Source organism: Dendrobates tinctorius, unplaced genomic scaffold (assembly GCF_039654945.1).
Source record: "Dendrobates tinctorius isolate UK_male_01 unplaced genomic scaffold, ASM3965494v1 ptg000245l, whole genome shotgun sequence".
In the NCBI taxonomy this organism is placed as follows: Eukaryota; Metazoa; Chordata; class Amphibia; order Anura; family Dendrobatidae; genus Dendrobates; species Dendrobates tinctorius.
Genome location: NW_027361912.1, coordinates 9,249,321 through 9,275,426, shown reverse-complemented (window position 1 = coordinate 9,275,426; position 26,106 = coordinate 9,249,321). Strand labels below are relative to the sequence as shown.

The window sequence follows — 26,106 nt, the reverse complement described above, 5'->3', positions numbered from 1 at the left end:
AAGTTCTGCCTTGGAAGTGGAAAGCCCTTGATCACCACAGTTGGTTCATCTTTGCGCAGTGGCATTATCGTAGCCCAATAAGGTTTAACTGAGGCGTGATTATTGGTAATTGAAAACTTTTCCCTGTACCCTGCCATGATGACTTGAAATACAGTCAGCTTTTGCAATTTTTTTTGGTCTCTCAGGAGACTTAATCCATTGTATGCAAATGAATGTCTTAGCTCCTCCCAGTGTGGAAGAGAAGCCTTGCTTCCCAAAGCAATGGGTTGGTGTTTGTTGCCTGGAGCAGAAGAAGAGAGTGAGGCGATCTACCTGTAATTGCCGAAAATTACATCTTAACTGAGCCCTTAGAATGCCGAAACTCAGGATGCCTGGAAGCAGCGTGGAGGGCTAGTGGTGATTTGGAACTCACCATGGCTTAAACAAGTTCTGCCTTGGAAGCGGGAAGCCCTTGGTCACTTCTGTTCCTTCATCTTTGCGCTGTGGCATTATCGTAGCCCAATGAGGTTTAACTGAGGCGTGATTATTGGTAATTGAAAACTTTTCCCTGTACCCTGCCACGATGACTTGAAATACAGTCAGCTTTAGCAATTTTTGTTGGTTTCTCAGGAGACTTAATACATTCTATGCAAATGACAGTCTTAGCTTCTCCCAGTGTGGAATGAAAGCCTTGCTTCTCACAGCAATGGATTGATGTTTGTTTCTTGGAGCAGAAGGCGAGAGTGAGGCAATCTGCCTGTATTTGCCAAAAATTTCATCTTAACTGAGCCCTTAGAATGTGGAAGCTCAGGATGCCTGGAAGCAGTGTGGGAGGGCTAGTGAGAATTTGAAACTCACCATAGCTTAAACAAGCTCTGCTTTGAAAGCGGGAAGGCATTGGTCACAACAGTTCTTTCAACTTTGCGCAGTGGCAATATTGAAGCCCATGAGGTTTAACTGAGGTGTGATTATTGCTAATTGAAAACTTTTCCTAATACCTTGCCATGATGACTTGAAACACAGTCAGCTTTGGCAATTTTTGTTGGTCTCTCAGAAGACTTAATCTATGGTATGCAAATGACAGTCTTAGGTCATCCCTGTGTGGAAGAAAAGCCTTGCTTCTCACAGCAATGGATTGATGTTTGTTTCTTGGAGCAGAAGGCGAGAGTGAGGCAATCTGCCTGTAATTGCCAAAAATTACATCTTAACTGAGCCCTTAGAATGTGGAAGCCCAGGATGCCTGGAATCAGCGTGGAGGGCTAGTGGTGATTTGGAACTCACCATGGCTTAAACAAGTTCTGCCTTGGAAGCCGGAAGCCCTTGGTCACTTCTGTTCCTTAATCTTTGCGCTGTGGCAATATCGTAGCCCATGAGGTTTAACCGAGGCGTGATTATTGCTGATTGAAAATTTTTCCCAATACCCAGCCATGATGACTTGAAATACAGTCAGCTTTGGCAATTTCTGTTGGTCTCTCAGGAGACTTAATCCATTGTATGCAAATAACAGAGTCTTAGCTCCTCCCAGTATGGAAGAAAAGCCTTGCTTCTCACAGCAATGGATTGATGTTTGTTTCCTGGAGCAGAAGGAGAGAGTAAGGCAATCTGTCTGTAATTGCCAAAAATTTCATCTTAACTGAGCCCTCAGAATGTAGAAGCCCAGGATGCCTGGAAGCAGTGTGGGAGGGCTAGTGAGAATTTGTAACTCACCGTAGCTTAAACAAGCTCTGCTTTGGAAGCAGGAAGGCATTGGTCACAACAGTTCTTTCAACTTTGCGCAGTGGCAATATCGTAGCCTACGAGATTTAATCGAGGTGTGATTATTGCTAATTGAAAACTTTTCCCAATACCCCGCCATGATGACTTGAAATACAGTCAGCTTTGGCAATTTTTGTTGGTTTCTCAGGAGACTTAGTCTATGGTATGCAAATGACAGTCTTAGCTCCTCGCAGTGTGGAAGAAAATCCGTGCTTTTCACAGCAATGGATTGATGTTTGTTTCTTGGAGCAGAAGTCGAGAGTGAGGCAATCTGCCTGTAATTGCCAAAAATTACATTTTAACTGAATCCTTAGAATGTGGAAGCCAAGGATGCCTGGAAGCAGCGTGGAGGGCTAGTGGTTATTTGGAACTCACCATGGCTTAAAATGTTCTGCCTTGGAAGCGGGAAGCCCTTGGTCACTTCTGTTCTTTCATCTTTGCGCTGTGGCAATATCGTTGCCCATGAGGTTTAACCAAGGTGTGATTATTGCTAATTGAAAACTTTTCCCAATACCCCGCCATAATGACTTGGAATACAGTCAGCTTTGGCAATTTTTGTTGGTCTCTCAGGAGACTTAATCCATGGTATGCAAATGACAGTCTTAGCTCCTGCCAGCGAGGAAGAAAAGCCTTGCTTCTCACAGCAGTGGATTGATGTTTGTTTCCTGGAGCAGAAGGAGAGAGTGAGGCAATCTGCCTGTAATTGCCAAAAATTCTTTTTCCTGAGCCCTTAGCATGAGGAAGCCCAGGATGCCTGGAAGCAGCGTGGGAGGGCTAGAGGTGATTTGGAACTCAACATGGCTTAAACAAGTTCTACCTTGGAAGTGGGAAGGCCTTGGTCACAACAGTTCTTTCAACTTTGCGCAGTGGCAATATCGTAGCCCATGAGGTTTAACCAAGACGTGATTATTGCTAATTGAAAACTTTTCCCAATACCCCGCCATGATGACTTGAAATACAGTCAGCTTTGGCAATTTTTGTTGGTCTCTCAGGAGACTTAATTCATGGAATGCAAATTACAGTCTTAGATTCTCCCAGTGTGGAAGAAAAGCCTTGCTTCTCACAGCAATGGATTGATGTTTGTTTCTTGGAGCAGAAGGCGAGAGTGAGTCAATCTGCCTGTAATTGCCAAAAATTACATCTTTCCTGAGCCCTCAGAATGTGGAAGCCCAGGATGCCTGGAAGCAGTGTGGGAGGGCTAGTGAGAATTTGTAACTCACCGTAGCTTAAACAAGCTCTGCTTTGGAAACAGGAAGGCATTGGTCACAACAGTTCTTTCAACTTTGCGCAGTGGCAAGATCATAGTCCATGAGGTTTAACCGAGGCGTGATTATTGCTAATTGAAAACTTTTCCCAATACCCCGCCATGGTGACTTGAAATACAGTCAGCTTTGGCAATTTTTGTTGGTCTCTCAGAAGACTTAATCTATGGTATGCAAATGACAGTCTTAGGTCCTCCCAGTGTGGAAGAAAAGCTTTGCTTCTCTCAGCAATGGATTGATGTTTGTTTCTTGGAGCAGAAGGAGAGAGTGAAGCAATCTGCCTGTAATGGCCAAAAATATCATCTTAACTGAGCCCTTAGAATGTGGAAGCTCAGAATGCCTGGAAGCAGTGTGGAAGGGCTATTGAGAATTTGTAACTCACCGTAGCTTAAACAAGCTCTGATTTGGAAGCGGGAAGGCATTGGTCACAACAGTTCTTTCAACTTTGTGCAGTGACAATATCGTAGCCCATGAGGTTTAACCGAGGCGTGATTATTGCTAATTGAAAACTTTTCCCAATACCCCGCCATGATGACTTGAAATACAGTCAGGTTTGGCAATTTTTGTTGGTCTCTCAGAAGACTTAATCTATGGTATGCAAATGACAGTCTTAGGTCCTCCCAGTGTGGAAGCAAAGCCTTGCTTCTCACAGCAATGGATTGATGTTTGTTGCCTGGAGCAGAAGGAGAGATTGAGGCAATCTGCCTGTAATTGCCAAAAATTTCATCTTAACTGATCCCTTAGAATGTGGAAGCTCAGGATGCCTGGAAGCAGTGTGGGAGGGCTAGTGAGAATTTGTAACTCACCATAGCTTAAAGAAGCTCTGCTTTGGAAGCTGGAAGGCATTGGTCACAACTAGTGTTGAGCATTCCGATACCGCAAGTATCGGGTATCGGCCGATACTTGCTGTATCGGAATTCCGATACCGACTTCCGATATTTTTTCAATATCGGAATTCGGCATCGGAATCGGAAGTTCAAAGTTGATTGACAGCCTGACGTCATCGGTGTGTGCGCATCATGATGCGCCGTCATTTCGGGCCTTCCGGGGGTCTCTGCCGGCCTGCCGGGGGGCTGTGTGGACTGCCCGGGGTCTGTACCGGCCTGCCGGGGGGCTGTGCCGGCCTGCCGGTGGTCTGTGCACCCTGTGGGGGTCTGTACCGGCCTGCCGGGGGGCTGTGCTGATGTCCGGGGGTCTGTGCAAGCATCGTCTGATGGGACTACAAGTCCCATCTGGCGATGCCTGCTAGCATGACAGTGATTGACACATTAGCCAATGATGGGACAGTAGTAGTCCCATCATCCGGCTATTGTGTTAAATGTTAAAAAAAAAAAAAATAAATACTACATACATACTACATACATAATACATGCATGCTACATACATACTACATGCTACATACATACTACATATATACTACATGCATGCTACATACATACTACATGCTACATACATACTACATGCTACATACATACTACATATATACTACACACATACTACATACATGCTACATACATGCTACATACATACTGCATGCTACATACATATCACATACATACTACATACATACTACATACATACTACATGCATGCTACATACATACTACATACATACTACATACATGCTACATACATACTACATGCATGCTACATGCATACTACATGCATGCTACATACATACTACATGCTACATACATACCACATACATACTACATACATACTACATACATACTACATGCTACATACATACTACATATATACTACATGCATGCTACATACATACTACATGCTACGTACATACCACATACATACTACATACATGCTACATGCTACATACATACTACATATATACTACATACATACTACATACATACTACATACATACTACATGCATGCTACATACATTCTACATACATACTACATGCATGCTACATACATACTACATGCATGCTACATGCATGCTACATACATACTACATGCTACATACATACCACATACATACCACATACATACTACATACATACTACATGCTACATACATACTACATATATACTACATGCATGCTACATACATACTACATGCTACATACATACTACATATATACTACATGCATGCTACATACATACTACATGCTACATACATACCACATACATACTACATACATGCTACATGCTACATACATACTACATATATACTACATGCATGCTACATACATACTACATATATACTACATGCATGCTACATACATACTGCATGCTACATGCATGCTACATACATACTACATACATACTACATGCTACATACATACCACATATATACTACATACATACAATACATTCATACAATACATACATAGACATACAGTACATATAACATAGAGTAACATACTTACCAATACTTGTCACATTGTTCCCCGAAGCCATTGTCTTTTCCGGAATAAATATTAACATAACAAACCAGAAAAATACTCACCCACGATCCGAAGCAGTCCACGAGTGTGTCCCACGACGATCTTGGGTAGAGAACTGCAGCATCAGATGATGCTGCCGTTCTCTACGGGCTGCAGGAATCCAATGACGGAAGGTAGGTATCCTTCCGCACTGTATTCCTCCGCCACTTAAAAAAAAAAGTCCCTAGTCTCACTTTATGCCATTGCTGCGTGGGAAATTCCCACACAGCAATGGCATAAAGTGAGACTAGGGACTTTTTTTTTTTTTAAGTGGTGGAGGAATACAGTGCGGAAGGATACCTACCTTCCGTCATTGGATTCCTGCAGCCCGTAGAGAACGGCAGCATCAGCTGATGCTGCAGTTCTCTACCCAAGATCGTCGTGGGACACACTCGTGGACTGCTTCGGATCGTGGGTGAGTATTTTTGTGGTTTGTTATGTTAATATTTATTCCGGAAGAGACAATGGCTTCGGGGAACAATGTGACAAGTATTGGTAAGTATGTTACTCTATGTTATATGTACTGTATGTCTATGTATGTATTGTATGAATGTATTGTATGTATGTAGTATATATGTGGTATGTATGTAGCATGTAGTATGTATGTAGTATGTATGTAGCATGCATGTAGCATGTAGTATGTATGTAGCATGCATGTAGTATGTATGTAGTATGTATGTAGCATGCATGTAGTATATATGTAGTATGTATGTAGCATGTAGTATGTAGCATGCATGTAGTATATATGTAGTATGTATGTAGCATGTAGTATGTAGGTAGCATGCATGTACTATATATGTAGTATGTATGTAGCATGTAGTATGTATGTAGCATGCATGTAGTATATATGTAGTATGTATGTAGCATGTAGTATGTATGTAGCATGCATGTAGTATATATGTAGTATGTATGTAGCATGTAGTATGTATGTAGCATGCATGTAGTATATATGTAGTATGTATGTAGCATGTAGTATGTATGTAGCATGCATGTAGTATATATGTAGTATCTATGTAGCATGTAGTATGTATGTAGCATGCATGTAGTATATATGTAGAATGTAGCATGTAGTATGTATGTAGCATGCATGTAGTATGTATGTAGCATGCATGTAGTATGTATGTGGTATGTATGTAGCATGTAGTATGTATGTAGCATGCATGTAGTATATATGTGTTATGTATGTAGCATGTAGCATGCATGTAGCATGCATGTAGTATGTATATAGTATGTATGTAGTATGTATGTGGTATGTATGTAGCATGCATGTAGTATGTATGTAGTATATATGTGGTATGTATGTAGCATGTAGTATGTATGTAGCATGCAGTATGTATGTAGCATGCATGTAGTATATATGTAGTATGTATGTAGTATGTATGTTGCATGTAGTATTTATGTAGTATGAATGTAGCATGTATGTAGTATGTAGTATGAATGTAGCATGTATGTAGTATGCATGTTGTATGCATGTAGCATGTATGTAGCATGTAATTTTTTTATTTATTTTTTTTACATTCAACACATTAGCCGGATGATGGGACTACTACTGTCCCATCATTGGCTAATATGTCAATCACTGTCATGGTAGCAGGCATCGCCCGATGGGACTTGTAGTCCCATCGGACGATGCCTGCACAGACCCCCGAAGCCTGCACAGACCACCGGCAGGCCGGCACAGCCCCCCGGCAGGCCGGCACAGCCCCCGGAGCCTGCACAGACCACCGGCAGGCCGGCACAGCCCCCCGGCAGGCCGGCACAGCCCCCCGGAGCCTGCACAGCCCCCCGGCAGGCAGGCACAGCCCCCCAGCAGGCCGGCACAGCCCACCGGAGCCTGCACAGACCACCGGCAGGCCAGCACAGCCCCCCGACAGGCCGGCACAGACCACCGGAGCCTGCACAGACCCCCTGGCAGGCCGGCACAGCCCCCCGAAAGGCCCGTACAGACCCCAGAGAGGCTGTACAAGGCAAAAACAGGGTTTTTCTTATTCCGATACCGGAAGTCCCATAGACTTGAATGGGACTTCCGGTATCGGAATCGGCGATACCGATACTTTTTTTTAAAGATCGGCCGATCCATTCCGATCCGATACTTTGAAGTATCGGATGGTATCGCTCAACTCTAGTCACAACAGTTCTTTCAACTTTGCGCAGTGACAATATCGTAGCCCATGAGGTTTAACCGAGGCGTGATTATTGCTAATTGAAAACTTTTCCCAATACCACGCCATGATGACTTGAAATACAGTCAGCTTTGGCAATTTTTGTTGGTCTCTCAGGAGACTTAATCTATGGTATGCAAATGACAGTCTTTTGTCCTTGCAGTGTGGAAGAAAAGCCTTGCTTCTCACAGCAATGGATTGATGTTTGTTTCTTGGAGCAGAAGGCGAGAGTGAGGCAATCTGCCTGTAATTGCCAAAAATTACATCTTAACTGAACCCTTAGAATGTGGAAGCCAAGGATGCCTGGAAGCAGCGTGGAAGGCTAGTGGTGATTTGGAACTCACCATGGCTTAAAATGTTCTGCCTTGGAAGCGGGAAGCCCTTGGTCACTTCTGTTCTTTCATCTTTGCGCTGTGGCAATATCGTTGCCCATGAGGTTTAACCAAGGCGTGATTATTGCTAATTGAAAACTTTTCCCAATACCCCGCCATGATGACTTGAAATACAGTCAGCTTTGGCAATTTTTGTTGGTCTCTCAGGAGACTTAATCCATGGTATGCAAATGACAGTCTTAGCTCCTGCCAGCGTGGAAGAAAAGCCTTGCTTCTCACAGCAGTGAATTGATGTTTGTTTAATGGAGCAGAAGGAGAGAGTGAAGCAATCTGCCTGTAATTGCCAAAAATTGATTTTCCTGAGCCCTTAGCATGTGGAAGCCCAGGATGCCTGGAAGCAGCGTGGGAGGGCTAGTGGTGATTTGGAACTCAACATGGCTTAAACAAGTTCTACCTTGGAAGTGGGAAGCCCTTGATCACCTCAGTTGGTTCATCTTTGCGCAGTGGCATTATCATAGCCCAATGAGGTTTAACTGAGGCGTGATTATTGGTAATTGAAAACTTTTCCCTGTACCCTGCCATGATGACTTGAAATACAGTCAGCTTTGGCAATTTTTGTTGGTCTCTCAGGAGACTTAATTCATGGTATGCAAATGACAGTCTTAGCTCCTCCCAGTGTGGAAGAGAAGCATTGCTTCCCAAAGCAATGGGTTGGTGTTTGTTGCCTGGAGCAGAAGAAGAGAGTGAGGCGATCTACCTGTAATTGCCAAAAATTACATCTTAACTGAGCCCTTAGAATGCGGAAGCCCATGATGCCTGGAAGCAGTGTGGGAGGGCTAGTGAGGATTTGGAACTCACCATAGCTTAAACAAGCTCTGCTTTGGAAGCTGGAAGGCCTTGGTCACAACAGTTCTTTCAACTTTGCACAGTGGCAATATTGTAGCCCATGAGGTTTAACCAAGGCGTGATTATTGCTAATTGAAAACTTTTCCCAGTACCCCGCCATGATGACTTGAATTACAGTCAGCTTTGGCAATTTTTGTTGGTCTCTCAGGAGACTTAATCCTTGGTATGCAAATGACAGTCTTAGCTTCTCCCAGTGTGGGAAAAAAGCCTTGCTTCTCACAGCAATGGATTGATGTTTGTTTCTTGGAGCAGAAGGCGAGAATGAGGCAATCTGCCTGTAATTGCCAAAAATTACATCTTTCTTGAGCCCTCAGAATGTGGAAGCCCAGGATGCCTGGAAGCAGTGTGGGAGGGCTAGTGAGAATTTGTAACTCACCGTAGCTTAAACAAGCTCTGCTTTGGAAGCAGGAAGGCATTGGTCACAACTAGAGTTGAGCGACTTTTGGTTTTTTAGAGTCGCGTTTCGTTTCGTGAAACCCGACTTTTCCAAAAGTCTGGTCGAGCAAGATCGTCCGATTATAGGGAAAAGTCGGGGTCATCACGAAACCCAATGTAAGTCAATGGGGAATAAAAGTCGGTAGTGAGAGGAGGACAGGAAACACACCTACAGTGCGCATTTGAATGCCAAAAGCATCAATTCTTCTTACTTAAGCTTGTCAACCTTAATTAACTTCATAATACAAGTTGCGCACTGAAAAATGGGGGTTATTTGGCTAAAGTTGTGGGGGGGAGGGCTGGCTGCAGGTTTTCATGTGCCCTGGGCGAAAGAGCGCCCCTTTAACACATACCACAACTCATCATGCTCCGATACGGCAGATAAATAGCGGTATAGTACAATGAAAAATACCTCACTTTTTACATCTCATGACGAGGCCCATCTATTTCTCCATACAAAATCATTGGTCCCATATAATGTTTGAAACAGTATATGATGAGCTCCACATAATGCTACAGTATATGTTGGTCCCCATGGATGAAGCTCCACTGTCTTATGGGCCCAAATAATGCTCCAAACATAATGGGCCCCATTTCTAATGCTCTAGTGTATAATGGGCCCTGTAAATGCTGCTCCAGTGTCTGATGTCCACCTTTGGAATGTTCCAGTGTATGGTGGGCCCCATCTATCATTCTCCAGAGTATAGTGCTCCCCAAAAATTGCTGTCCCAACATTGAAAACAATCAAATAAGTCTCCTCGCTAGGGAATCCCTGTACTTGTCTGGACAGGTGCTGTAGCTTGCTTAACAGCTCGCCAGCCGTTCTCACGCCCAGTATGGATTGCACGTGATTGCACAAAGGTTAGAAAGGGTACCGTATCCCTGGATAACATGTATGGATAGCGTACACATTCAAAATATATGTCTCAGGAGGCAGGCTCAGACGGTGTCAGGCCCAGTATGGATTGCACGTGATTGCACAAAGGTTAGAAAGGGTACCGTATCCCTGGATAACATGTATGGATAGCGTACACATTCAAAATATATGTCTCAGGAGGCAGGCTCAGACGGTGTCAGGCACAGTATGGATTGCACGTGATTGCACAAAGGTTAGATAGGGTACCGTATCCCTGGATAACATGTATGGATAGCGTACACATTCAAAATATATGTCTCAGGAGGCAGGCTCAGACGGTGTCAGGCCCAGTATGGATTGCACATGATTGCACAAAGGTTAGAAAGGGTACCGTATCCCTGGATAACATGTATGGATAGCGTACACATTCAAAATATATGTCTCAGGAGGCAGGCTCAGACGGTGTCAGGCACAGTATGGATTGCAGATGATTGCACAAAGGTTAGAAAGGGTACCGTATCCCCGGATAACATGTATGGATAGCGTACATATTCAAAATATATGTCTCAGGAGGCAGGCTCAGACGGTGTCAGGCACAGTATGGATTTGACGGCCCAGATTACACAGCGGAGGAGCAGGGAGAGGTAATGATTGCAAATGCTGGGGCCCTGCCCAAGCAAGGGGGGCACACTCGTGGGCGTCGGTACTGGCACTGGGCCCCTCATAGTACAGCGGTGTGTCTGATGGCGGGTGTGCACCACCACCATCAGAGACACTTGATTGCACTATGAGGGACCCTGTGCCAGTGCCCGCGCCCAAGAGTCGGCCTACCCACCTGTCCAGGGCAACGGCACTCGCATGGTGTCGTGCGGTAGGTGGTGACCCCGGCCATGGGGGGGAGGCAGCACAGTTAGGGAGTTTTAGAAAGTGGCATATGTTGATGTTGGACATTCAGCTGATGCAAAAGGCGAAATAGGTGAAGTACCAGGAAGAGGTGGACCAAAGCAAGCCATTTTTCTGTCACCCTATGTGTCATCAGGGGAAGGTGGGACAAAATCCTTGGAAACCCATGCGTGGTTCATTTTAATGAAGGTTAGATCATCCACATTTTGGGTTGACAGACGGGTCCTTTTTTCTGTCAGGATTGATCCAGCTGCACTGAAGACTGTTTCCGATAGCACACTTGCAGCTGGGCAAGCGAGCTCCTGTAAGGCATATTGGGCCAATTCAGGCCAGGTGTCCAGTTTAGCGGCCCAATAGTCAAAGGGGAATGACCTGTGTGGGAGAACATCGATATGGGAGGAAAAGTAGTTTGTAACCATAGTTGACAACTGCTGTCTCCTGTCACTTTCCATCGATGCAGTATTACCAGTTGTGTGAGCGGTATTTGAAAAATCAGTCCACAACATTGTCATGAAACCCCTGTCTCCAACGCCACTTCTGCTGTGTGCACCACGAACACCTCTGCCAAGCTGCCCCCGGCCCGTACGGCTCGTGTGAGAACCATCACCGCTGCTGTGTGCTGGGAATGCCTCAAGCAACCGATTTACCAGAGTTGCTTGTTTATTAGCCAATATTAGGTCAAGGTTCTCCTGTGGCATGATGTTTTGTAACTTGCCTTTATAGCGTGGATCCAGGATGCTGGCCAACCAGTAGTCATCATCGTTCATCATTTTGGCAATGCTTTTTAGGATCCGCAAGGCATAATCTGACATGTGGGCCAATGTTCCCGGTGTCAATGATGCACTGCGAGTGCTGGGTGGAGGAGCACTTTCTGGCAAATCCACATCCCTCCAGTCACGCACAAACCCTGTACCAGACCTTGCCACGCCAACATTTTCACTTGCCCCACGAGATGCATCCTCCTCCCCTAAGTAATCATCCCCATCATCCTCCTCCTCCTCCTCTTCTTCCTCCACCTCATCCAGGAAAGGTCCCTGAGCAGACAATGGCTGAATGTCATCAAGGATTCCCTCCTCCTCTTCCTCCTCATCAACATTGGCTGCAGACGCCTGCTCCTTAAGGTGCGTCAAAGTTTGCATGAGCAGACGCATAAGTGGGATGCTCATGCTTAGGATGGCGTCGTCTGCGCTTACCAGCCATGTTCATTCCTCAAAACACTGAAGGACTTTACAAAGGTCTTTCAGCTTCGACCACTGCACGCCTGTCAACTCCATGTCTGCTCTCAAAGTGCCTGGCCGTGTATCCTCCCACAAATGCATTATGGCCTGCCTTTGCTCGCACAGCCGCTCCACCATGTGCAGTGTGGAGTTCCACCTTGTTGCAATGTCGATAATGAGGCGGTGGTTGGGAAGGTGGAGCAATCGCTGCAGCTTCTGCATACGAACGGAGTGTACAGGCGACCGGCGGATGTGCGCGCACAGTCTTCGCACCTTCTGGAGCAGGGCTGTTAACTCCGGATAATTTTTGAGGAAGCACTGCACCACCAGGTTCAAGGTGTGAGCCAAGCAAGGTATGTGGCTGAGTTTTGAAAGGGCTATGGCTGCCACAAAATTACGGCAGTTATCACTAACTACCTTGCCTGCCTCAAGATGTACACTGCCCAGCCATGACTCAGTTTGTCGCTTCAAGTACTCGGCCAGCACCTCGGCGGTGTGTCTGTCGCCCAAACACATCATCTGCAACACAGCCTGCTGATGCTTTCCACTAGCTGCTCGATAGGGGGACACATCGTGTGCAACAGTGGCAGCTGCAGATGGAGTGCTCGTACGACTGCGCTCTGTGGACGAGCTTTTGCTTCTGGAGGAGGAGGAGGAGGAGGGTCGAACGCCTACAGCCAACTGTTTCCTATACCGTGGGCTAGACAGCACTGTCCCACCACCGCTGTCCCCTGTGGACCCTGCATCCACCACATTAACCCAGTGTGCAGTGATGGACACGTAACGGCCCTGGCCATGCCGACTGGACCATGCATCAGTTGTGAGGTGCACCTTTCCGCTCACTGACTGCTTGAGTGCATGGACAATGCGGTCTTTCACATGGTGGTGGAGGGCTGGGATGGCTTTGCCAGAGAAGAAGTGGCGACTGGGTAGGTCATAGCGTGGTACTGCATAGGCCATGAGTTCGCGGAAAGCTGTGCTTTCCACCAACCGAAAGGGCATCATCTCAAACGAGATTAGTTTGGCAATGTGGGCGTTCAAACCCAGTGTACGCGGATGAGAGACTGAGTACTTTCTTGACCTACTCATAGTGTCTGGGAGGGTGAGCTGGACTTGAGAGCTGCATATGGTGGAAGTAGCGGTGGACAGGGCGGACTGAGAGAGGGTTGATGATGGTGATGGAGTTGGTGTTCTTTCTGATGGCCTAGAATCAGTCTTTCGTTGATATAACAGTGGGATTCCCTGACTGCTGTGGTCTTGCAACGACACCTCAACATTTGCTGCTGTGCTAACCGGTGGGCTTACAGTGGGGGAAACAATGTAGCGTTGCTGACTACCTTCGTTGTGATCAGTTGCACATGTGGCACTTGAGGTTTGGTGTTGTGTCCACTCTTGCAAGTGCATGCTGGTTAAATGTCTAAGCATGCAACTGGTATTCAAATTTTTCAGATTTTTCCCTCGGCTAAAGGTCTTTGCGCACTTCTTACAGATAACCTTGGCCTGATCATGAGGATTTTGTTCAAAAAAGTGCCACACTGCACTCTTCCTACTTTGGCAGACATTTTGCGGCCTAGCACGCTGTGATCTTTTGACCCTCTGGACAAGCTGTCCAGCAACTCTTTTGATGTTTGGAACCTGTCTTTGGAGTGCTCCGGGCCTGCCAGATAACAGCTGTTGCGATGTCGATGTCTGCTGTGGATGCTCCTCATCTGAGATATTGGAAGCAGCACCCTCTTCCCCCAATGGATGCCAATCTGGGTCAACAACTGGGTCATCCATCACCTCCTCTTCTATGTCATGTGCACCTTTCTCTGTGTCACCGTGTATGGTGGTATAGTGTGCGGGAAGGGGCACCTGAGTCTCATCAGGGTCAAAATCTGGCTCTGTACACTGCGAGGACAATGTAGTGCTCTGAGTGAATGTACCAGCAGAATCATCCATCAGCGGCTGTGCATCAGTGCACTCCATGTCAGATTCATCTTGGCCTGGGTAATTCACCATTTCACTTGATAATCCAGGCATGGTATGTGAAAACAGCTCCATGGAGTAATCAGTAGTATGGTCTGCGTCATCCTTCAATCTTGGTTGGGGTGAAGGACACAAGGAAAGGTGTGGTTCATGAACATGAGCCTCCAATGACGACTCAGTGCTTTTACTTTTTACAACTGAAGAAGAGGAGGCGATAGAGCTGGAGGCTGAGTCAGCAATGTAAATCAAAACTTTTTCCTGATGCTCTGCCTTTAAAAGCGGTTTGCCAACTCCTAGAAAAGTAAGCGTTCGAGGCCTTATGTAGCCAGACGATGACGCAGGGTCAGCACCTCCTGCATTCGGTCCTATTTTGCTCTTGCCACTACCATCAGATCCACCACCAACACCATCATTACCAGCTGCCAACCCCCGCCCAATTCCACGGCCTCTTCCACCAGCCTTCCTCATTTTTGGTAGAAATGTAGACAAAATCCAACAAACTATATAGTAATGTAAAACAAGGTACAAGGTGTCTATAGGACAGGGGAGATTTAGAATTTCTGCACACACTTGTGGACAGTGGACACTTTTGGATTGTGTGAGGCCCACTGATATCTGAGCGCTATGTGACACGCTCGATGGCACAGCTGCCTGTGACCAAAGTGACGAGAGGATAATGGAGATTTTGAATCTCTGCGCACACTTTTGGACACTGGACACTTGTGGATTGTGTGAGGCCCACTGATATCTGAGCGCTATGTGACACGCTCGATGGCACAGCTGCCTGTGACCAAAGTGACGAGAGGATAATGGAGATTTTGAATCTCTGCGCACACTTTTGGACACTGGACACTTGTGGATTGTGTGAGGCCCACTGATATCTGAGCGCTATGTGACACGCTCGATGGCACAGCTGCCTGTGACCAAAGTGACGAGAGGATAATGTAGATTTTGAATCTCTGCGCACACTTTTGGACACTGGACACTTGTGGATTGTGTGAGGCCCACTGATATCTGAGCGCTATGTGACACGCTCGATGGCACAGCTGCATGTGACCAAAGTGACCAGAGGATAATGTAGATTTTGAATCTCTGCGCACACTTTTGGACACTGGACACTTGTGGATTGTGTGAGGCCCACTGATATCTGAGCACTATGTGACAGGCTCGATGGCACAGCTGCCTGTGACCAAAGTGACGAGAGGATAATGGAGATTTTGAATCTCTGCGCACACTTTTGGACACTGGACACTTGTGGATTGTGTGAGGCCCACTGATATCTGAGCGCTATGTGACAGGCTCGATGGCACAGCTGTGACCAAAGTGACGAGAGGATAATGGAGATTTTGAATCTCTGCGCACACTTTTGGACACTGGACACTTGTGGATTGTGTGAGGCCCACTGATATCTGAGCGCTATGTGACAGGCTCGATGGCACAGCTGCCTGTGACCAAAGTGACGAGAGGATAATGGAGATTTTGAATCTCTGCGCACACTTTTAGACACTGGACACTTGTGGATTGTGTGAGGCCCACTGATATCTGAGCGCTATGTGACACGCTCGATGGCACAGCTGCCTGTGACCAAAGTGACGAGAGGATAATGGAGATTTTGAATCTCTGCACACACTTTTGGACACTGGACACTTGTGGATTGTGTGAGGCCCACTGATATCTGAGCGCTATGTGACAGGCTCGATGGCACAGCTGTGACAAAAGTGACTAGAGGATAAGGGAGATTGGATTGCTTTTAAAAAAACAGTTTGCCGAGCAGTGGGTAAACAGCAATGCCAGCGTGTCAGGAAGCCTTAAAAGGCAGCCCAACAACCAACACCACTGATACACCACAATATAGCCTCCCCTTGCACTGCACACACAGTGACTTGTGTGTTGTGCAGGCCAAATCGCTAGCAGCAGAAGCAGCTTTTTTTGTCTTCTTCCCTGCCTAACGCTCTCCCTACAGAATCAGCAGCAACCTCTCCCTATACTAAGATCGGCAGAAGATGGCGGTCGGCGTGCACGCCCTTTTATACCCCCTGTGACGCCCACCAAAGCAAGCCAATCACTTGCATGCCCTTCTGAAAGATGGTGGTGACCCGTGCCTAGGTCATCACGTTGCCCACAGTGTCCGTGGATCCTGATTGGCTGAAAAAGAGAGCAAAACAAACTTTTGAAACGCGACTTTGGCGCGTAAGTCGCCGACCTCGTGGCCGACCTCATCCTAGGGTCGGGTTTCGTTTCATGAAACCCGACTTTGCCAAAAGTCCGTGACTTTTGAATTTTTTCGACCCGTTTCGTTCAACTCTAGTCACAACAGTTCTTTCAACTTTGCGCAGTGTCAATATTGTAGCCCATGAGATTTAACCGAGGCGTGATTATTGCTAATTGAAAACTTTTCCCAATACCCCGCCATGATAACTTGAAATACAGTCAGCTTTGACAATTTTTGTTGGTCTCTCAGGAGACTTAATCCATTGTATGCAAATAACAGAGTCTTAGCTCCTCCCAGCATGGAAGAAAAGCCTTGCTTCTCACAGCAATGGATTGATGTTTGTTGCCTGGAGCAGAAGGAGAGATTAGGGCAATCTGCCTGTAATTGCCAAAAATTTAATCTTAACTGAGCCCTTAGAATGTGGAAGCTCAGGATGCCTGGAAGCAGTGTGAGAGGGCTAGTGAGAATTTGTAACTCACCGTAGCTTATACAAGCTCTGCTTTGGAAGCAGGAAGGCATTGGTCACAACAGTCCTTTCAACTTTGCGCAGTGTCAAATTTGTAGCCTATGAGGTTTAACCGAGGCGTGATTATTGCTAATTGCAAAATTTTTCCAATACCCCCCCCATGATGATTTGAAATACAGTCAGCTTTGGCAATTTTTGTTGGTCTCTCAGGAGAGTTAATCAATGGTATGCAAATGACTGTCTTTGGTCCTCGCAGTGTGGAAGAAAAGCCTTGCTTCTCACAGCAATGGATTGATGTTTGTTTCTTGGAGCAGAAGATGAGAGTGAGGCAATCTGCCTGTAATTGCCAAAAATTACATCTTAACTGAACCCTTAGAATGTGGAAGCTAAGGATGCCTGGAAGCAGCGTGGAGGGCTATTGGTGATTTGGAACTCACCATGGCTTAAAATGTTCTGCCATGGAAGCGGGAAGCCCTTGGTCACTTCTGTTCTTTCATCTTTGCGCTGTGGCAATATCGTTGCCCATGAGGTATAACCAAGGTGTGATTATTGCTAATTGAAAACTTTTCCCAATACCCCGCCATAATGACTTGGAATACAGTGAGCTTTGGCAATTTTTGTTGGTCTCTCAGGAGACTTAATCCATTGTATGCAAATAACAGAGTCTTAGCTCCTCCCAGCATGGAAGAAAAGCCTTGCTTCTCACAGCAATGAATTGATGTTTGTTGCCTGGAGCAGAAGGAGAGAGTGAGGCAATCTGCCTGTAATTGCCAAAAATTTCATCTTAACTGAGCCCTTAGAATGTGGAAGCTCAGGATGCCTGGTAGCAGTGTGGGAGGGCTATTGAGAATTTGTAAATCGCCGTAGCTTAAACAAGCTCTGCTTTGGAAGCTGGAAGCCCTTCATCACCTCAGTAGGTTCATCTTTGTGCAGTGGCATTATTGTAGTCCAATGAGGATTAACTGAGCCGTGATTATTGATAATTGAAAACTTTTCCCAATACCCCGCCAAGATGACTTGAAATACAGTCAGCTTTGGCAATATTTGTTGGTTTCTCAGGAACCTTAATCCATTGTATGCAAATGACTGTCTTAACTCCTCCCAGTGTGGAAGAGAAGCCTTGCTTCCCAAAGCAATGGGTTGGTGTTTGTTGCCTGGAGCAGAAGAAAAGAGTGAGGCGATCTACCTGTAATTGCCAAAAATTACATCTTAACTGAGCCCTTAGAATGCGGAAGCCCAGGATGCCTGGAAGCAGTGTGGGAGGGCTAGTGAGGATTTGGAACTCACCATAGCCTAAACAAGCTCTGCTTTGGAAGCGGGAAGGCCTTGGTCACAATAGTTCTTTCAACGTTGCGCATTGGCAATATCGTAGCCTATGATGTTTAACCGAGGTGTGATTATTGCTAATTGAAAACTTTTCCCAGTACCCCGCCATGATGACTTGAATTACAGTCAGCTTTGGCAATTTTTGCTGGTCTCTCAGGAGACTTAATCCATGGTATGCAAAAGATAGTCTTAGCTTCTCCCAGCGTGGAAGAAAAGCCTTGCTTCTCACAGCAATGGATTGATGTTTGTTTCTTGGAGCAGAAGGCGAGAATGAGGCAATCTGCCTGTAATTGCCAAAAATTACATCTTTCCTGAGCCCTCAGAATGTGGAAGCCCAGGATGTCTGGAAGCAGCGTGGAGGGCTAGTGGTGATTTGGAACTCACCATGTCTTAAACAAGTTCTGCCTTGGAAGCGGGAAGCCCTTGGTCACTTCTGTTCCTTCATCTTTGCTCTGTGGCAATATCGTAGCCCATGAGGTTTAACCGAGGTGTGATTATTGCTAATTGAAAACTTTTCCCAGTACCCCGCCATGATGACTTGAAATACAGTCAGCTTTGGCAATTTTTGTTGGTCGCTCAGGAGACTTAATCCATGGTATGCAAATGACAGTCTTTGCTTCTCCCAGTGTGGAAGAAAAGCCTTGCTTCTCACAGCAATGGATTGATGTTTGTTTCTTGGAGCAGAAGGCGAGAGTGAGGCAATCTGCCTGTAATTGCCAAAAATTACATCTTTCCTGAGCCCTCAGAATGTGGAAGCCCAGGATGCCAGTGTGGGAGGGCTAGTGAGAATTTGTAACTCACCGTAGCTTAAACAAGCTCTGCTTTGGAAGCAGGAAGGCATTGGTCACAACAGTTCTTTCAACTTTGTGCCGTGGCAATATTGTAGCCCAAGAGGTTTGATTGAGGCGTGATTATTGCTAATTGATAACTTTTCCCAATAACCCGCCATAATGACTTGGAATACAGTCAACTTTGGCAATTTTTGTTGGTCTCTCAGTAGACTTAATCCATGGTATGCAAATGACAGTCTTAGCTCCTGCCAGCGTGGAAGAAAAGCCTTGCTTCTCACAGCCGTGGATTGATGTTTGTTTCCTGGAGCAGAAGGAGAGAGTGAGGCAATCTGCCTGTAATTGCCAAAAATTGTTTTTCCTGAGCCCTTAGCATGTGGAAGCCCAGGATGCCTGGAACCAGCGTGGGAGGGCTAGTGGTGATTTTGAACTCAACATGGTTTAAACCATTTCTGCCTTGGAAGTGGGAAGCCCTTGATCACCTCAGTTGGTTCATCTTTGCGCAGTGGCATTATCGTAGCCTAATGAGGTTTAACTGAGGCGTGATTATTGGTAATTGAAAACTTTTCCCTGTACCCTGCCATGATGACTTGAAATACAGTCAGCTTTGGCAATTTTTGTTGGTCTCTCAGGAGACTTAATGCATGGTATGCACATGACAGTCTTAGCTCCTCCCAGCGTGGAAGAATAGCCTTGCTTCTCACAGCAATGGATTGATGTTTCTTTCTTGGAGCAGAAGGCGAGACTGAGGCAATCTGCCTGTAATTGCTAAAAATTACATCTTTCCTGATACCGCAGAATGTGGGAGCCCAGGATGCCTAGAAGCAGCGTGGAGGGCTAGTGGTGATTTGGAACTCACCATGGCTTAAACAAGTTCTGCCTTGGAAGCAGGAAGCCCTTGGTCACTTCTGTTCCTTTATCTTTGCGCTGTGGCAATATCGTAGCCCATGAGGTTTAAACGAGGCGTGATTATTGCTAATTCAAAACTTTTCCCAATACCCCGCCATGATGACTTGAAATACAGTCAGCTTTGGTAATTTTTGTTGGTCTCTCAGGAGACTTAATCCATTGTATGCAAATAACAGTCTTAGCTCCTCCCAGTATGAAAGAAAACCCTTGCTTCTCACAGCATTGGATTGATGTTTGTTGCCTGGAGCAGAAGGCGAGAGTGAGGCAATCTGCCTGTAATTGCCAAAAATTACATCTTAACTGAACCCTTAGAATGTGGAAGCCAAGGATGCCTGGAAGCAGCGTGGAGGGCTAGTGGTGATTTGGAACTCACCATGGCTTAAAATGTTCTGCCTTGGAAGCGGGAAGCCCTTGGTCACTTCTGTTCTTTCATCTTTGCGCTGTGGCAATATCGTTGCCCCATGAGGTTTAACCAAGTCGTGATTATTGCTAATGGAAAACTTGTCCCAATAACCCGCCATAATGACTTGGAATACAGTCAGCTTTGGCAATTTTTGTTGGTCTCTCAGGAGACTTTATCCATGGTATGCAAATGACAGTCTTAGCTCCTGCCAGCGTGGAAGAAAAGCCTTGCTTCTCACAGCAGCGGATAGATGTTTGTTTCCTGGAGCAGAAGGAGAGAGTGAGGCAATCTGCCTGTAATTGCCAAAAATTGTTTTTCCTGAGCCCTTAGCATGTGGAAGCCCAGGATGCCTGGAAGCAGCGTGGGAGGGCTAGTGGTGATTTGGAACTCAGCATGGCTTAAACAAGTTCTGCCTTAGAAGTGGGAAGCCCTTGATCACCTCAGTTGGTTCATCTTTGCGCAGTGGCATTATCGTAGCCCAATGAGGTTTAACTGAGGCGTAATTATTGCTAATTGAAAACTTTTCCCAATACCCCGCCATGATGACTTGAAATACAGTCAGCTTTGGCAATTTTTGTTGGTCTCTCAGGAGACTTAATCAATTGTATGCAAATAACAGAGTCTTAGCTCCTCCCAGCATGGAAGAAAAGCCTTGCTTCTCACAGCAATGGATTGATGTTTGTTGCCTGGAGCAGAAGGAGAGAGTGAGGCAATCTAGTGGTGATTTGGAACTCACCATGGCTTAAAATGTTCTGCCTTGGAAGCCCCTGGTCACTTCTGTTCTTTCATCTTTGCGCTGTGGCAATATCGTTGCCCATGAGGTTTAACCAAGGCGTGATTATTGCTAATTGAAAACTTTTCCCAATAACCCACCATGATGACTTGAAATACAGTCAGCTTTGGCAATTTTTGTTGGTCTCTCAGGAGACTTAATCCATTGTATGAAAATAACAGAGTCTTAGCTCCTCCCAGCGTGGAAGAAAAGCCTAGTTTCTCACATCAATGGATTGATGTTTGTTGCCTGGAGCAGAAGGAGAGAGTGAGGCAATCTGCCTGTAATTGCCAAAAATATCATCTTTCCTGAGCCCTTAGAATGTGGAAGCTCAGGATGCCTGGAAGCAGTGTGGGAGGGCTAGTGAGAATTTGTAACTCACCGTAGCTTAAACAACCTCTGCTTTGGAAGTGGGAAGGCATTGGTCACAACAGTTCTTTCAACTTTGAGCAGTGACAATATTTTAGCCCATGAGGTTTAACCGAGGCGTGATTATTGCTAATTGAAAAATTTTCCCAATACCCTGCCATGATGACTTGAAATACAGTCAACTTTGGCAATTTTTGTTGGTCTCTCAGGAGACTTAATCTATGGTATGCAAATAACAGTCTTAAGTCCTTCCAGTGTGGAAGAAAAGCCTTGCTTCTCACAGCAATGGATTGATGTTTGTTTCTTGGAGCAGAAGGCGAGAGTAAGGCAATCTGTCTGTAATTGCCAAAAATTACATCTTAACTGAGCCCTTAGAATGTTGAAGCCCAGGATGCCTGGAAGCAGCGTGGAGGGCTAGTGGTGATTTGGAACTCACCATGGCTTAAAAAGTTCTGCCTTGGAAGCGGGAAGCCCTTGGTCACTTCTGTTCTTTCATCTTTGCGCTGTGGCAATATCGTAGCCCATGAGGTTTAACCGAGGCGTGATTATTGCTAATTGAAAACTTTTCCCAATAGCCCGCCATGATGACTTGAAATACAGTCAGCTTTGGCAATTTTTGTTGGTCTCTCAGGAGACTTAATCCATGGTATGCAAATGACAGTATTAGCTCCTCCCAGTGTGGAAGAAAAGCCTTGCTTCTCACAACAATGGATTGATGTTTGTTTCTTGGAGCAGAAGGCGAGAGTGAGGCAACCTGCCTGTAATTGCTAAAAATTACATCTTTCCTGATCCCGCAGAATGTGGAAGCCCAGGATGCCTGGAAGCAGCGTGGAGGGCTAGTGGTGATTTGGAACTCACCATGGCTTAAACAAGTTCTGCCTTGGAAGCTGGAAGCACTTGGTCACTTCTGTTCTTTCATCTTTGCACTGTGGCAATATCGTAACCCATGAGGTTTAACCGAGGCGTGATTATTGCTAATTGAAAACTTTTACCAATACCCCGCCATAATGACTTGGAATACAGTCAGCTTTGGCATTTTTTGTTGGTCTTTCAGGAGATTTAATCCATGGTATGCAAATGACAGTCTTAGTTCCTACCAGCGTGGAAGTAAAGCCTTGCTTCTCACAGCAATGGATTGATGTTTGTTGCCTGGAGCAGAAGGAGAGAGTGAGGCAATCTAGTGGTGATTTGGAACTCACCATGGCTTAAAATTTTCTGCCTTGGAAGCGGGAAGCCCTTGGTCACTTCTGTTCTTTCATCTTTGCGCTGTGGCAATATCGTTGCCCTTGAGGTTTAACCAAGGCGTGATTATTGCTAATTGAAAACTTTTCCCAATACCCCGCCATGATGACTTGAAATACAGTCAGCTTTGGCAATTTTTGTTGGTCTCTCAGAAGACTTAATTCATGGTATGCAAATGACTGTCTTAGCTCCTCCCAGTGTGGAAGAGAAGCCTTGCTTCCCAAAGCAATAGGTTGGTGTTTGTTGACTGGAGCAGAAGAAGAGAGTGAGGCGATCTACCTGTAATTGCCAAAAATTACATCTTAACTGAGCCCTTTGAATGTGGAAGCCCAGGATGCCTGGAAGCAGTGTGGGAGGGCTAGTGAGGATTTGGAACTCACCATAGCTTAAACAAGCTCTGCTTTGGAAGCTGGAAGGCCTTGGTCACAACAGTTCTTTCAACTTTGTGCAGTGACAATATCGTAGCCCATGAGGTTTAACCGAGGCGTGATTATTGCTAATTGAAAACTTTTTCCAATACCCCGCCATGATGACTTGAAATACAGTCAGCTTTGGCAATTTTTGTTGGTCTCTCAGGAGACTTAATCTATGATATGCAAATAACAGAGTCTTAGCTCCTCCCAGCGTGGAAGAATAGCCTTGCTTCTCACAGCAATGGATTGATGTTTGTTGCCTGGAGCAGAAGGAGAGAGTGAGGCAATCTGCCTGTAATTGCCAAAAATTTCATCTTAACTGAGCCCTTAGAATGTGGAAGCTCAGAATGCCTGGAAGCAGTGTGGGAGGGCTAGTGAGAATTTGTAACTCACCATATCTTTAACAAGCTCTGCTTTGGAAGCAGGAAGGCATTGGTCACAACAGTTCTTTCAACTTTGCGCAGTGGCAATATCGTAGCCTATGAGGTTTAACCGAGGTGTGATTATTGCTAATTGAAAACTTGTCCCAATACCCCGCCATGATGACTTGAAATTCAGTCAGCTTTGGCAATTTTTGTTGGTCTCTCAGAAGACTTAATCTATGGTATGTAAATGACAGTCTTAGGTCCTCCCAGTGTGGAAGAAAAGCCTTGCTTCTCACAGCAATGGATTGATGTTTGTTTCTTGGAGCAGAAGGTGAGAGTGAGGCAATCTGCCTGTAATTGCCAAAAATTACAGCTTAACTGAACCCTTAGAATGTGTAAGACAAGGATGCCTGGAAGCAGCGTGGAGGGCTAGTGGTGATTTGTAACTCACCATGGCTTAAAATGTTCTGCCCTGGAAGCGGGAAGCCCTTGGTCACTTCTGTTCTTTCATCTTTGCGCTGTGGCAATATTGTTGCCCATGAGGTTTATCCAAGGCGTGATTATTGCTAATTGAAAACTTTTCCCAATACCCCGCCATAATGACTTGGAATACAGTCTGCTTTGGCAATTTTTGTTGGTCTCTCAGGAGACTTAATTCATGGAATGCAAATGACAGTCTTAGCTTCTCCCAGTGTGGAAGAAAAGCCTTGCTTCTCACAGCAATGGATTGATGTTTGTTGCCTGGAGCAGAAGGAGAGAGTGAGGCAATCTGCCTGTAATTGCCAAAAATTTCATCTTAACTGAGCCCTTAGAATGTGGAAGCTCAGAATGCCTGGAAGCAGTGTGGGAGGGCTAGTGAGAATTTGTAACTCACCATAGCTTAAACAAGCTCTGCTTTGGAAGCAGGAAGGCATTGGTCACAACAGTTCTTTCAACTTTGCGCAGTGGCAATATCGTAGCCTATGAGGTTTAACCGAGGCGTGATTATTGCTAATTGAAAACTTTTCCCAATACCCCGCCATGATGACTTGAAATACAGTCAGCTTTGGCAATTTTTGTTGGTCTCTCAGGAGACTTAATCTATGGTATGTAAATGACAGTCTTAGGTCCTCCCAGTGTGGAAGAAAAGCCTTGCTTCTCACAGCAATGGATTGATGTTTGTTTCTTGGAGCAGAAGGCGAGAGTGAGGCATTCTGCCTGTAATTGCCAAAAATTACATCTTAACTGAACCCTTAGAATGTGTAAGCCAAGGATGCCTGAAAGCAGCGTGGAGGGCTAGTGGTGATTTGTAACTCACCATGGCTTAAAATGTTCTGCCCTGGAAGCGGGAAGCCCTTGGTCACTTCTGTTCTTTCTTCTTTGCGCTGTGGCAATATTGTTGCCCATGAGGTTTATCCAAGGCGTGATTATTGCTTATTGAAAACTTTTCCCAATACCCCGCCATAATGACTTATAATAGAGTCAGCTTTGGCAATTTTTGTTGGTCTCTCAGGAGACTTAATTCATGGAATGCAAATGACAGTCTTAGCTTCTCCCAGTGTGGAATAAAAGCCTTGCTTCTCACAGCAATGGATTGATGTTTGTTTCTTGGAGCAGAAGGCGAGAGTGAGGCAATCTGCCTGTAATTGCCAAAAATTACATCTTTCCTGAGCACTCAGAATGTGGAAGCCCAGGATGCCTGGAAGCAGTGTGGGAGGGCTAGTGAGAATTTGTAACTCACCGTAGCTTAAACAAGCTCTGCTTTGGAAGCAGGAAGGCATTGGTCACAACATTTCTTTCAACTTTGCGCAGTGGCAATATCTTAGCCCATGAGGTTTAACCGAGGCGTGATTATTGCTAATTGAAAACTTTTCCCAATACCCCGCAATGATGACTTGAAATACAGTCAGCTTTGGCAATTTTTGTTGGTCTCTCAGGAGACTTAATCTATGGTATGCAAATGACAGTCTTAGGTCCTCCCAGTGTGGAAGAAAAGCCTTGCTTCTCACAGCAATGGATTGATGTTTGTTTCTTGGAGCAGTAGGCGAGAGTGAGGCAATCTGCCTGTAATTGCCAAAAATTAGGCCGGTTTCACATTAGCGCATTTTATGCGCACGCACGGCCGGGGGTAGCTCCGCCCCCGATCCGTCTCTCTGCCCGGCGTGCCCGCCCCTTGCCTGTAGCGCCGCCTCCCAGCGGACGGTGGCGCCTGCGATCGGCGCACCCTATCTTTAGCATAGGGTGCGCCCATCATGCGCAGGTCGTGCGCTAGTTGCGCTTTGACATGCGCTGCGCACTTATGACGGTGCGCCGTGCGCGCCAAAATCCGAAAAGTTCGATTTTGGCGCGCACGGCGCACCGTCAAAAGTGCGCAGTGCAAGTCAAAGCGCAACTAGCGCACGGCCTGCGCACGATCGGCGCACCCTATGCTAAAGATAGGGTGCGCCGATCGCAGGCGCCGCTGTCCGCTAGGAGGCGGCGCTACAAGGAAAAGGCGGGCACGCCGGGCAGAGAGCCGGATCGGGGGCGGAGCTACCCCCGGCCGTGCGCGCTGAAAATGCGCTAATGTGAAACCAGCCTTACATCTTTCCTGAGCCCTCAGAATGTGGAAGCCCAGGATGCCTGGAAGCAGTGTGGGA

General features: G+C 45.9%; 35 non-coding genes across 35 annotated transcripts; all 35 read left to right on the top strand.

Moving 5' to 3' along the window:
* The first annotated feature begins 47 nt into the window (after positions 1-47).
* On the top strand, positions 48-189 carry LOC141062724 (U4 spliceosomal RNA). Its single transcript, XR_012224464.1, has one exon. It is a non-coding gene; the product is annotated as a U4 spliceosomal RNA (small nuclear RNA).
* Positions 190-471: 282 nt separating this feature from the next.
* Positions 472-613, top strand: LOC141062702 (U4 spliceosomal RNA). Its single transcript, XR_012224444.1, has one exon. It is a non-coding gene; the product is annotated as a U4 spliceosomal RNA (small nuclear RNA).
* Positions 614-896: 283 nt separating this feature from the next.
* LOC141062470 (U4 spliceosomal RNA) lies at positions 897-1,037 on the top strand. The gene has a single exon (XR_012224234.1). It is a non-coding gene; the product is annotated as a U4 spliceosomal RNA (small nuclear RNA).
* Positions 1,038-1,319: 282 nt separating this feature from the next.
* LOC141061387 (U4 spliceosomal RNA) lies at positions 1,320-1,460 on the top strand. The gene has a single exon (XR_012223253.1). It is a non-coding gene; the product is annotated as a U4 spliceosomal RNA (small nuclear RNA).
* Positions 1,461-1,745: 285 nt separating this feature from the next.
* Positions 1,746-1,886, top strand: LOC141061970 (U4 spliceosomal RNA). Its single transcript, XR_012223782.1, has one exon. It is a non-coding gene; the product is annotated as a U4 spliceosomal RNA (small nuclear RNA).
* Positions 1,887-2,167: 281 nt separating this feature from the next.
* On the top strand, positions 2,168-2,308 carry LOC141061730 (U4 spliceosomal RNA). The gene has a single exon (XR_012223564.1). It is a non-coding gene; the product is annotated as a U4 spliceosomal RNA (small nuclear RNA).
* A 281-nt stretch (positions 2,309-2,589) lies between these two features.
* LOC141061587 (U4 spliceosomal RNA) lies at positions 2,590-2,730 on the top strand. The gene has a single exon (XR_012223435.1). It is a non-coding gene; the product is annotated as a U4 spliceosomal RNA (small nuclear RNA).
* A 283-nt stretch (positions 2,731-3,013) lies between these two features.
* LOC141061726 (U4 spliceosomal RNA) lies at positions 3,014-3,154 on the top strand. Its single transcript, XR_012223560.1, has one exon. It is a non-coding gene; the product is annotated as a U4 spliceosomal RNA (small nuclear RNA).
* A 283-nt stretch (positions 3,155-3,437) lies between these two features.
* On the top strand, positions 3,438-3,578 carry LOC141061812 (U4 spliceosomal RNA). The gene has a single exon (XR_012223638.1). It is a non-coding gene; the product is annotated as a U4 spliceosomal RNA (small nuclear RNA).
* Positions 3,579-7,586: 4,008 nt separating this feature from the next.
* On the top strand, positions 7,587-7,727 carry LOC141060975 (U4 spliceosomal RNA). The gene has a single exon (XR_012222880.1). It is a non-coding gene; the product is annotated as a U4 spliceosomal RNA (small nuclear RNA).
* A 281-nt stretch (positions 7,728-8,008) lies between these two features.
* LOC141060973 (U4 spliceosomal RNA) lies at positions 8,009-8,149 on the top strand. The gene has a single exon (XR_012222878.1). It is a non-coding gene; the product is annotated as a U4 spliceosomal RNA (small nuclear RNA).
* A 281-nt stretch (positions 8,150-8,430) lies between these two features.
* On the top strand, positions 8,431-8,572 carry LOC141062393 (U4 spliceosomal RNA). Its single transcript, XR_012224165.1, has one exon. It is a non-coding gene; the product is annotated as a U4 spliceosomal RNA (small nuclear RNA).
* Positions 8,573-8,855: 283 nt separating this feature from the next.
* LOC141062068 (U4 spliceosomal RNA) lies at positions 8,856-8,996 on the top strand. Its single transcript, XR_012223870.1, has one exon. It is a non-coding gene; the product is annotated as a U4 spliceosomal RNA (small nuclear RNA).
* A 7,551-nt stretch (positions 8,997-16,547) lies between these two features.
* Positions 16,548-16,688, top strand: LOC141062520 (U4 spliceosomal RNA). Its single transcript, XR_012224279.1, has one exon. It is a non-coding gene; the product is annotated as a U4 spliceosomal RNA (small nuclear RNA).
* Positions 16,689-16,973: 285 nt separating this feature from the next.
* LOC141062658 (U4 spliceosomal RNA) lies at positions 16,974-17,115 on the top strand. The gene has a single exon (XR_012224404.1). It is a non-coding gene; the product is annotated as a U4 spliceosomal RNA (small nuclear RNA).
* Positions 17,116-17,396: 281 nt separating this feature from the next.
* LOC141062291 (U4 spliceosomal RNA) lies at positions 17,397-17,537 on the top strand. Its single transcript, XR_012224072.1, has one exon. It is a non-coding gene; the product is annotated as a U4 spliceosomal RNA (small nuclear RNA).
* Positions 17,538-17,822: 285 nt separating this feature from the next.
* Positions 17,823-17,964, top strand: LOC141062689 (U4 spliceosomal RNA). The gene has a single exon (XR_012224432.1). It is a non-coding gene; the product is annotated as a U4 spliceosomal RNA (small nuclear RNA).
* A 283-nt stretch (positions 17,965-18,247) lies between these two features.
* LOC141062238 (U4 spliceosomal RNA) lies at positions 18,248-18,388 on the top strand. Its single transcript, XR_012224025.1, has one exon. It is a non-coding gene; the product is annotated as a U4 spliceosomal RNA (small nuclear RNA).
* A 282-nt stretch (positions 18,389-18,670) lies between these two features.
* LOC141062154 (U4 spliceosomal RNA) lies at positions 18,671-18,811 on the top strand. The gene has a single exon (XR_012223948.1). It is a non-coding gene; the product is annotated as a U4 spliceosomal RNA (small nuclear RNA).
* Positions 18,812-19,087: 276 nt separating this feature from the next.
* LOC141062733 (U4 spliceosomal RNA) lies at positions 19,088-19,228 on the top strand. The gene has a single exon (XR_012224472.1). It is a non-coding gene; the product is annotated as a U4 spliceosomal RNA (small nuclear RNA).
* A 281-nt stretch (positions 19,229-19,509) lies between these two features.
* LOC141062468 (U4 spliceosomal RNA) lies at positions 19,510-19,651 on the top strand. The gene has a single exon (XR_012224232.1). It is a non-coding gene; the product is annotated as a U4 spliceosomal RNA (small nuclear RNA).
* A 282-nt stretch (positions 19,652-19,933) lies between these two features.
* On the top strand, positions 19,934-20,074 carry LOC141062205 (U4 spliceosomal RNA). The gene has a single exon (XR_012223995.1). It is a non-coding gene; the product is annotated as a U4 spliceosomal RNA (small nuclear RNA).
* A 281-nt stretch (positions 20,075-20,355) lies between these two features.
* On the top strand, positions 20,356-20,497 carry LOC141062646 (U4 spliceosomal RNA). The gene has a single exon (XR_012224393.1). It is a non-coding gene; the product is annotated as a U4 spliceosomal RNA (small nuclear RNA).
* Positions 20,498-20,778: 281 nt separating this feature from the next.
* Positions 20,779-20,920, top strand: LOC141061823 (U4 spliceosomal RNA). The gene has a single exon (XR_012223648.1). It is a non-coding gene; the product is annotated as a U4 spliceosomal RNA (small nuclear RNA).
* Positions 20,921-21,114: 194 nt separating this feature from the next.
* On the top strand, positions 21,115-21,255 carry LOC141061479 (U4 spliceosomal RNA). Its single transcript, XR_012223336.1, has one exon. It is a non-coding gene; the product is annotated as a U4 spliceosomal RNA (small nuclear RNA).
* A 285-nt stretch (positions 21,256-21,540) lies between these two features.
* Positions 21,541-21,681, top strand: LOC141062219 (U4 spliceosomal RNA). Its single transcript, XR_012224007.1, has one exon. It is a non-coding gene; the product is annotated as a U4 spliceosomal RNA (small nuclear RNA).
* A 281-nt stretch (positions 21,682-21,962) lies between these two features.
* On the top strand, positions 21,963-22,103 carry LOC141061562 (U4 spliceosomal RNA). The gene has a single exon (XR_012223412.1). It is a non-coding gene; the product is annotated as a U4 spliceosomal RNA (small nuclear RNA).
* A 282-nt stretch (positions 22,104-22,385) lies between these two features.
* Positions 22,386-22,526, top strand: LOC141062414 (U4 spliceosomal RNA). Its single transcript, XR_012224184.1, has one exon. It is a non-coding gene; the product is annotated as a U4 spliceosomal RNA (small nuclear RNA).
* Positions 22,527-22,725: 199 nt separating this feature from the next.
* Positions 22,726-22,866, top strand: LOC141061641 (U4 spliceosomal RNA). The gene has a single exon (XR_012223483.1). It is a non-coding gene; the product is annotated as a U4 spliceosomal RNA (small nuclear RNA).
* Positions 22,867-23,149: 283 nt separating this feature from the next.
* LOC141060932 (U4 spliceosomal RNA) lies at positions 23,150-23,290 on the top strand. The gene has a single exon (XR_012222841.1). It is a non-coding gene; the product is annotated as a U4 spliceosomal RNA (small nuclear RNA).
* A 285-nt stretch (positions 23,291-23,575) lies between these two features.
* On the top strand, positions 23,576-23,716 carry LOC141061495 (U4 spliceosomal RNA). Its single transcript, XR_012223351.1, has one exon. It is a non-coding gene; the product is annotated as a U4 spliceosomal RNA (small nuclear RNA).
* A 281-nt stretch (positions 23,717-23,997) lies between these two features.
* LOC141062102 (U4 spliceosomal RNA) lies at positions 23,998-24,138 on the top strand. The gene has a single exon (XR_012223901.1). It is a non-coding gene; the product is annotated as a U4 spliceosomal RNA (small nuclear RNA).
* Positions 24,139-24,421: 283 nt separating this feature from the next.
* LOC141061366 (U4 spliceosomal RNA) lies at positions 24,422-24,562 on the top strand. Its single transcript, XR_012223234.1, has one exon. It is a non-coding gene; the product is annotated as a U4 spliceosomal RNA (small nuclear RNA).
* A 281-nt stretch (positions 24,563-24,843) lies between these two features.
* LOC141062175 (U4 spliceosomal RNA) lies at positions 24,844-24,984 on the top strand. Its single transcript, XR_012223967.1, has one exon. It is a non-coding gene; the product is annotated as a U4 spliceosomal RNA (small nuclear RNA).
* A 283-nt stretch (positions 24,985-25,267) lies between these two features.
* On the top strand, positions 25,268-25,408 carry LOC141061351 (U4 spliceosomal RNA). Its single transcript, XR_012223220.1, has one exon. It is a non-coding gene; the product is annotated as a U4 spliceosomal RNA (small nuclear RNA).
* Positions 25,409-26,106: the final 698 nt, after the last annotated feature.